The sequence below is a fragment of the Manacus vitellinus genome, unplaced genomic scaffold, assembly GCF_001715985.3.
Source record: "Manacus vitellinus isolate BGI_N305 unplaced genomic scaffold, ASM171598v3 scaffold_30_pilon, whole genome shotgun sequence".
Lineage (NCBI taxonomy): Eukaryota > Metazoa > Chordata > Aves > Passeriformes > Pipridae > Manacus > Manacus vitellinus.
In genome coordinates this window covers 8,076,351-8,085,302 of record NW_021940291.1, presented here as the reverse complement: position 1 = coordinate 8,085,302, position 8,952 = coordinate 8,076,351, and the positions used below count along the sequence as shown (strand labels likewise).

The window sequence follows — 8,952 nt, the reverse complement described above, 5'->3', positions numbered from 1 at the left end:
CAAAGCCATCCACTGCACCATGTTACAGCCTAAATTTAGCTAGTCCATGCCACGGCACTGGCATCTATAGGGGATATGTTGCAAGCACATAATCACAACTTAGCTGCTTTCAAATGCAAACACTTGCTAAGTGTGATTGCACGGTTGCCACATCAGATTGTCGTTGCCACACTGTAATTGCCTTAACATTTCCTGTCCCGTGGTGCCACATCCCAAAGGTTTGCTGGTGTGGGGATCCCAGGGAAGTGGGGATTTGCAGCAGTATCACATCACAGCACGGTTGTGGTTACCTCAGTGCAGTGGTTGTGGTTATCCCAGTCCACTCACAGGACGTGGGCTCATCCTATGACAGCATTAAGTTTTGGTTTCCACCCAATTGACCTGGGACTAAACACAGGCAACAAGTGGCCCCTGCTGGATAGCAGCTTTCTGTTCACATCAGGATGTTCCCGCTCGAGGAGAAACCCTCCAGCAGAACGAGTTAAATGAAATCCCATACATTAGCAGGATGCAAATGTATACCATGAAGAAAAAGGAGAAAATGCATCTTTTTTTTTTTTTTTCCCCAGCAAGTGTTTTAGTGGTGTTGCTTTGATTTGTATTACTGCACAGAAGTTATGGAGGTGGAGAAGTCTCCTTGACTACTTCTTTCTCCTAAGTCTTTGTAATTTTGATCATTGTTTCTACCCATCTGTAGAAATAATCTTCCTTATGGACTCAATCACATACTGTCTGTTTTAATGAGCCCAGTGACTGTTGTAGAGAGTGATGCCAAGTGTGATGATCTTTAGCTATTTCTGTAGGAAAGCAGCTTAGCAGGCCATATGTCATATTTCCTAGTAAATGATTGTTTTGAATTGTTTTTATACTGTAGTTTCTATTCATGAGATATTAAAGAAAATAGCATCTGGTTAATCAAATTCTGAATTTCAGCATATGATGATATATATCAATCCTATTCTGTGACTTTCTTTGAAATAGATTGTAAGTTTAGTGCAGACAATTTCTCTCTGTTGGCTGGTAATAGGTGACTATTATACCTTAAAATTTTAAGGGCGAAGAGCTAAGGCAGTTTGAAGTTTAACAAGAGCTGAGTTCAGCTACTGTTGCCAGAAAGGAGTTTGCACCACCCTTCTACCACACATTTCTAAAGACAAACAGCGAACAGAAGAAGTGAGGCTTGAGCAAAGGTAGAATATTTTCTCCTTGCAGGGTTCTTGAGGGAGCACTTGAAACTGAGATCACCCCACAAATTGTGGAAGCTGCTGGACAGAGCAGCAGGTGTGTCTGATACAACAGCAAAAGCATTTCCTCATCCAGACAACTCAGACCTGATTAATTTTCAGATTTTACCGGTTTTTTTAAAGAAGGCAAATTGGATCTTAAGCAGAATTTTAACTGCCTCCCTATGTTAATATATTAAGGGTTACACCATGTTTTAACTTGAAAATTTAGACTCCTTTTTGGGCTTAAAATTATGATTTCAAAACAGGAAGAGTGTGCTGTGTGGCAATGGTACTGAAAACGTTTTATTAATATAATGTTGGAACAACTAGCCTATATTCCAACTGATCTTCTTGACTATATTCACATTTGAATGCTACAGTAACCACTTTCCTGGTCTTGGGGTTTTGATTTTGTGTCAAGAAGAGCAGTGGGTGTGATCTTCTTTAAATGCAGCCTAGACAAGGTATAATAAGGCCGTGTCAGTGGTTTCACTTTAGAATCTGCAATTTTTAATTGATTTTAAAATCCAGATAATTACTTTCATTCAAAAAAAAAAAAAAAGGAATCTAGTTTCTCAACTGATAACCCAAAAACTCCAAGGGTTTTTTTGTTTGGGCTTTTTTTGGGCAGAGGTTTCCTTCAAACAGTCTTGCTGTATCTCTGCAAGAACAGATGTTCAGAAGTAACGAGCCAAATTAGTCCTTTGTTGTTTTGGTTGTGTTTCCTCTGAAATATGATTCATGACCCCAGTTGAAGACACAGAGGGACAGAAATCTCTGAGTCTTTGGACTGTGAGCTTTTGTAGAATAGTTTGGAGATAGTATTTTACATGTTTATTTTTTAATGTCTTCCAAAATGCGTCCAAGATGTGGTATATATTTTAGCACCTATCTGTGGATCCAGCTGCTTTAGAGCATTTTAAACAGCTGCTGTTTGCTTATAGATTTTTTCAGACATGCAATATTAATTAACCTGTCTTAGCCTTTAATCCAATCTCTTCCTCCAATTGACATACAAGCTGGGATCTCACTCACCTACAGCAGGAGAAGTTAGAGCTCACAGAAAATTAGCAAGGCTTAATAACTTGAATACCTGGATTTCTTCTTGTGTCTGTACATTAAACAACCCAGAGATGTACTGAGCCATGTTTCTCACCCTGTTACAGAGAACTGGTGCCTTGATTCAACCCAGTTATGAGGGCAGAAGAAACTGGAGACTGTGGCTTGGGCTGTTTGTAGACTGATGCAAAAAAACCTTCATAGTGGTGGTTTGTTTACTGTGGTCTGTCACAACTCATGTGTGGCTGGCTCAAACCTCTTCAAAACAAAAGCTTTATCATAATAAGCTATTGCAGACTCATTCTTTTCACAGTTCACCAAATCCTTGAGTTATTACAGAACCCAAGCCCAGGGAATATTAGGGTTTGCTGCTTTTGTTTATATAAACACTTCTTACTTTGAAGAGTGTACCTCCTACCACAATGTTTCCTAATTTGAGCATTAAAAATCATACATAAAAAGCAATAAATGTTGACTTTTTCATGTGCCTGCTTCCTTCTGAGCTTCTTAAAACCAGTTCTTCTTCTTCCCAGCCTTTGTCATAATTTCAAGGGCTGAAAGCCCATTTCAGACAAAATGAGAAGATTCTTATACAATCATTGATTTCAGCCCTGTGGTCTCTGAGAACACCAATTAATATTCAGAGACTCAATAGGAACTCTCAAGAGCTGGCAATCCACTGTCTGGCAGCAGAACAACAACAGGAAGAAGAATCTAAGGAGGAAAATTAGGCTAAATCCAGGGAGTTTAAAAATTCTGAGTACTTCTCTGCAATATTTTATCAATCTTTATGGAAGGCTCAGGACAAAGAATTTGTGTCTTTATCTGGATTCAACCTTAATGAAGGTTGAAGCACTTCAGAGTTTTTACTTCATTAAAAATATATGGAAGCTAGTTTGTTTTTCAGAGACTGGAAGTCAGAACCTGAAAGACATGGTAAATTGTAAATACCTTGATAAAATTGCAATGAATAAAATATTTAACGTTAAAAAGTCTTGAAGACTACAGCATTTTTAAACAACAGTATTTCATACTTTTTTTCCTAGGATTCACTGGTGTGAGATTCTTACCACCCTTCACAAAAAAATAATAAAACATTCTCAAAGCCATTTTGTTAGGAGAGAATCAGGCCAAAGACACTCTTGAAATTGCTGGCTGCCTTTCTTCAAGATTTGTTGAGGACACCAGGATTCAGAATAGAGTTTTCTTGGTAGGGGTATTACAATTTTCTGCATTCCATTGGCAACTGCATCTTTGCATGGGATTAATTGGTTTCTTCATAACAAAGAAAGCTATTGATTTTATAGTGCTTTTTTTTTTTTATCTTATCTATCTTTCATCCTTTTTCAGGGTGGTGGCAGCTTCACTTGAACAATGGTATGAGAAATATAATCTTTCTCATAGAACACGGAAAAAAAGCTCTGTTAGGCATTGGTTGCTGCATTTCAGGAGAGTAACAACACTCCACTATGGAAGGGTGAAGCTTAATTTATTATTGGAATAAAGTTTCATTTAAGAATAGCAAAATCTATTAAATCTGTAAGCTAAATTTCACAGAACAGCCAGAGCAAGAGCACGTGGAGCTTTGACTTGAAGGTGTGGAAAAAACCTCACCAAGACTTTTCCTTTTGGTAATGAAATGAACAGAGATTGAATTTCAACCAGCCTTAATTTACTTGTTTTAAGGGGAAAATCAGAAGCAGAATCAGTTGAACAGAAAGGTATAGATGGAATTGTAAATGTCATTCAAAACAGTATTCCTTTTCATACTGGCTAATTAATAGCCACAGACTGTATTAATTAAATATAATATATTCCCTTTTACAGATTGGAAAAACAGGGCTGGAGATTAATGAGTTGGCCAGGATTACACCCACATAATAAGTCAGATGCAAAGCCACAATTAGAACTGGAGTACCTCATGGCAGCCTTCTGAAGAGTTTGGTAAGGCACTCAGCACCTCGAGTTAGTTTTTCACATCAGTTACACAAAACATTTTACTTGTTTTCCAAGTACAAGGAAACCATGATGCTTAGGACACATATTTTGAAAAGAAGGTACACAATCTGTAAAAATTAGGGGCTTGATTTTATTTTCAGTAGTGCTGATAACTCTTAAGAAAAGGTTAATAATCCGTGGTTAGGGGATAGTGTAATTCGAATCCATTCATTTAGGATTTCCAGATTGACAGGCTGTAATATGACAGTGGGATGGTGATTTTTATTTTTTGGCATTTCAAATTGTAACTGTACTAGACCTCATTCTGGAGTTTTTACTTAATTCTCACACAGTCAAATTTCAGCATTGGTTTCATACTGATGGCATTGGGCACCTTGGAGCAAGGCCTGCAAACTCCCACGGTTAAACACATGGCATAGTTTGTACTTCCCCACAACATTCCACGTTTCTCTCCTGTGTTTTAAGATCAACACACTTTCAAAGTTGTGATTGGCTGTAGACAGGAAAAAGGGGAAGAGAAGTGCATCTTTTATGTTTTATGGTAAGTTGGGATTTCTCCTTTGTCTACAGGCAATTAATTAAGTGGTGTGTTAATATTACTTTGATACAAAGTAATGTGAGATAAACAACATTTTTGTTGACAGAGAAAATCATGCTATTTTAAAAACAGAGCAAAAGCAGACTGTTTCTGAGGCTTGTGAGTGTATCAATCAGTAGGTGTGCCTGGCATGTTGTAAATGGGAAAGGTGGGAGGACTCCCTCTTGTTATTAGTACATGTAAAAAGACAGGAAGTACTTAGGGAAGGTTTCCCTCTTGTTCTGAGTTCCAGGAGAGTTATTCAGCCGAACACATGAATCACAAAGCAGACTAAAAGGGAGTTTCTGTGTGGCACGAAAATAACAATCTTGAAGTCTGAAAAGTGAAATGATTTGATGCATTTGTTCTGCTGCAGATTTTTCATGGGAAATAGCAACCCCACGAATATTTGACAATGAGATGTCTTAGTGCATGAAATGTGAAATTTATGTAAGAAATAGCATCTTACTCATCAGCTGCTCTATTTTAATCCCTGCTCAGCATGGGGACTTTCATTTTGTGATCTATTTGGACAGCAGCTGGTACATTAGAGTTTTACATTAGCTGACATCTCTACAATCTAAAGGACACTTAACATAATCCTGTAAAACCTATTCTCATATTTGTGCCCAGTCACTCATATTCCATCTCGGTGTCTTGTCTTTCCCCATGTATCTTGTCCATTTCGTGTTTAAAAAAAAAAGGTCAATGTGTCAACAGCATTTAAGTTAGTCCCCAGTGATGTTTTGCAGTGGTGTGATCAAAATATATATATATGCAGCATATGTCATAAAAGGGATGTGCCATTTCAGGGACTGAAAAAGGCAATAAAAAGGAATCCATAGTAACATATGTTGGGGATAAATTCCAGCGACTAGGCACAAATAACAGGAAAGATTCTGCATTAGCTAATTATATACAGACTACATGCATGATTTAGATTCACTTGGAAATATTTACCTCGTGTAAGTAGGAAATGGATGCCAAGTTGCAACCTAATTCCAAAACCTAGCCTCTTGCCATGATATCCTAGGACTTCATCTATCTGTTTGTGCAAAAAGAAAAGTCTTTTCCATCTTTGTGGATTTTAAATCCCAGCCAGCTCTTAACAAATGAAAAAATAGTCATGACAGAAGCCAAAGATACCTGTTCCTGGAGATGCTTGGGAAAAAGACAGATGAAGAGAAAGGACAAAATATGGGCACTGTTGAGGTATGTCAGGCATTGGACTCTTGAACATTGTATGAAGTGGAGCTACCTGTGCAGCCAGCTTGGAATGCTTTTCCCTGTCTCCCACACCTTCGTAGACCCTCCCTGGGTCTGACCATCCCTTGAGCTCTGATGTAGTTGCCTGGCTTGTATACTCTGTGTTCTGGAGTATATGAAGACTGGAAACTGAAGCTAGGAGGTGCCAGAATGTCCCACTGATGAGTTCAGATGCTGTAAGGATAATTTGACTCTTTTCTGAGCAGGAAAACTTGCCTAGGAAAGGTAGAAAGCTACTTTTCTTTGCACATTTTATTTCCTGCCTAAGTCAACTGTGGCATGTGTTGTTTTTGCATGTTTAGCTGACCTTGGTTGGTGAAATCTTAAGCACCAATGTCATCATAAATGTATTCTCACCCAGACTGTTGCTACAATCTCTTGGGTTTTAGTGGGAGGGATTCAACAAAGGAAAACAAGGGGACTTTAATCTCCACTTGTTCACCATGAGTGGTAGCCAGGAGGTTCTGCATCATGTGACTCACGGTGTGTCCTCAATCATTCAGCTCCACTTCCATGCGGGACTGGCACAGACCACTCATTTCTCCTGCAGTTGCCCAAACAGTTTGTACTTGAAGCAAAGCTACAAAGCTACCTACCACATCTGATACAGGTCCCACCCTGTCCACACCCACTTCATGACTTCATGAATCTGGTTATTAATTATGGACATGTCACTGGGAGTGGCATAAATTTGAACTATTCTTGTATACTGCACTTCTATGATATCCATCTGGTGTTTATACTTCCATATGTGGTCACAAACCTGAAAATTAAGGCCTTTATAGTATGATTTCAACTAATACAAATTACTATTCTATTCTTTGTGAGCAATTATTTTTTCTTTTTCCTTATGAAAAAAAAAAAAACCCAAAAGCAAAACACTGGTTCTCAGCTTGGGAAGCAAAAAAGATATTCTACCACACTGCAGGCTCAGAAAGAGCATGGAAGTGACTTATTACACTATTTATCTTAGACTTAACACAGGCCTATCCACTCGTCTGTGAACACCTGTTTGGAGACAAGGAAAGAAGGGTGTAGAGGGACTAGTCTGGATAACAGTCATAGTGTTCTAAAGTCATTCCTGTTGATGTTTCTTGAAAGTATGATGTAGCAGCTTGAACATGGAGGGAGTGGAGGGAGCACAACTAAAACATTCACTGTTGCCAGATAAATAGGGGACCACCAGGCTGCCCCATGAGCCCAGGGCAGTGCAGGTGATGCAGTCTAAGCAGATTGCTATGGCTTGCTCTGAGTGCTGCAGACTTCTCTAGAGGATGTTAATCAACAAATTTTAATGAGCAAAACCATGCAATTTTTTAATAAAAAGATGCTAGTGGTCAGTTGCACTTCTTGTCCAGTATTACTTCTTGTCCAGTGTTACTTCAATACCTTTCACATAATGCTAATGAAATGTAAGATACTTATAAAATGTAAGATACCCTGTGGGTTTATTTACTCTATTTATTTCCCCAGATATTTCTTTGCTTGCTTGGGTGCACAGGAAGTTGTCTGTTTAAAAGGTTTGTGTCATCTCCAGGTGTCCCATGGATCAACTTAAGAACCAGAGATGGAGAAGCGATGCATGAGATTACAGGGGAGCCTTAACAACTTAATGACAGACAAACTTGCAACACCCAACAAAATAAAATCCTTTTCAGTGCTTTCTCACATGCTCCTCCTGCAGGCTGTCTGGGTCAGAGAGCCCAGCCAAGCTGATCCTGCCTCTGTGTCATGTTGGTGTGATATCTAGAACTCTTTTCATCCTACGGGAAGGAAATCTATGCTAAAAGTCTTTTCTGACTTTTTAGGAGGGTAACCATCCTTTTAGGTATGTGGTTTTCTTCTATTGTTTTAGGCTTGATCTTTTAATTAATTCAAACTCCAAGTTGGAAGGAGCAGCTTGGAGTTGCCAATTATTTTGAATTTCCTTAGGTTTCCTTCCATAATCCTTATGTTGTGTCATACTTAATTATGTTGATGGCATAAAATAGTGTGCAGTTTTTCCTACACAACTCTTTTAATTTTGTCTTGGAAAATTCTTAGCCTGTGAAAAATAAGACCTATATCAACCCTAGTATAGTTTTATTCAAATATAATATAACCACTAAAAGTAGCATTTCATCAGGCTTCTTTTACTCCAGATTTTAATTACTGTTCTCTAATGTATTGTCTGTAGTTTAATATCAGCTATTGGCTACATGGCTACAAAGTCTATGAAAAAAAAAGAGATACACTGAATGTATAAATGTCAAGCATGAAAGGATGCATAAAGGTGGATAAGTATATTTATTGCAGCATACATCCACTGCTGAAATCCTGAATTGACTGTCTGCTTTCTAGAAATCTGATGTACATTTCATTAAGTGAATTGAAAGGCTTCCCTAAGTGGTCTTTGGATCAGACCTTTGGTGAAAGTAGGAAGTGTTCCTGTGTGCTTCTATCAGGTTTTCATGCCTTGTGTTGGGAACCATAATTATATTAAGTGGCCAATATGAAGATTTTACAACTAATGAAAAAAAACCAGACTTCTATTACTTGGCCTCTATTCAACCATTTCTATCTATTGCATTTGGTATTTCTCATGAGTATTGAATTCCCAAATATGACTAAAAAAAAAATAATCAGAAGTTAAATGGAAATATGCAGTGTAGCCAAGATTCCCTTGGAGCACTAGAAATGCATTCTGCTGTAAGATACATCTCATGTAACCCTATGGAATGCATTTGGATTTTGTAATGAACTGGGGGGTTGTGCACATGACTAGTATTGCAGTAATTAGTATAGTGCAGTAGTAACTCTCATTAGGAGAGTTAGGAGTGGGTTCAAGTATATCAGATACTCTACCAGCAAAATAGATAGAGAGGT

At 38.1% G+C, this 8,952-nt stretch overlaps 1 long non-coding RNA gene across 3 annotated transcripts; it reads left to right on the top strand.

Moving 5' to 3' along the window:
• Positions 1-253: 253 nt before the first annotated feature.
• On the top strand, positions 254-7,654 carry LOC108640280. 3 transcript variants are annotated; one of them, XR_001921054.1, is made up of 3 exons: positions 254-1,190; positions 4,113-4,229; positions 7,561-7,654. It is a non-coding gene; the product is annotated as an uncharacterized LOC108640280 (long non-coding RNA). The 3 variants fall into 3 exon arrangements; XR_003915919.1 differs by lacking the exon at positions 254-1,190 and adding an exon at positions 3,405-3,495; XR_003915920.1 differs by lacking the exons at positions 254-1,190; positions 7,561-7,654 and adding exons at positions 3,405-3,495; positions 5,920-6,256.
• The last annotated feature ends 1,298 nt before the right edge of the window (positions 7,655-8,952 follow it).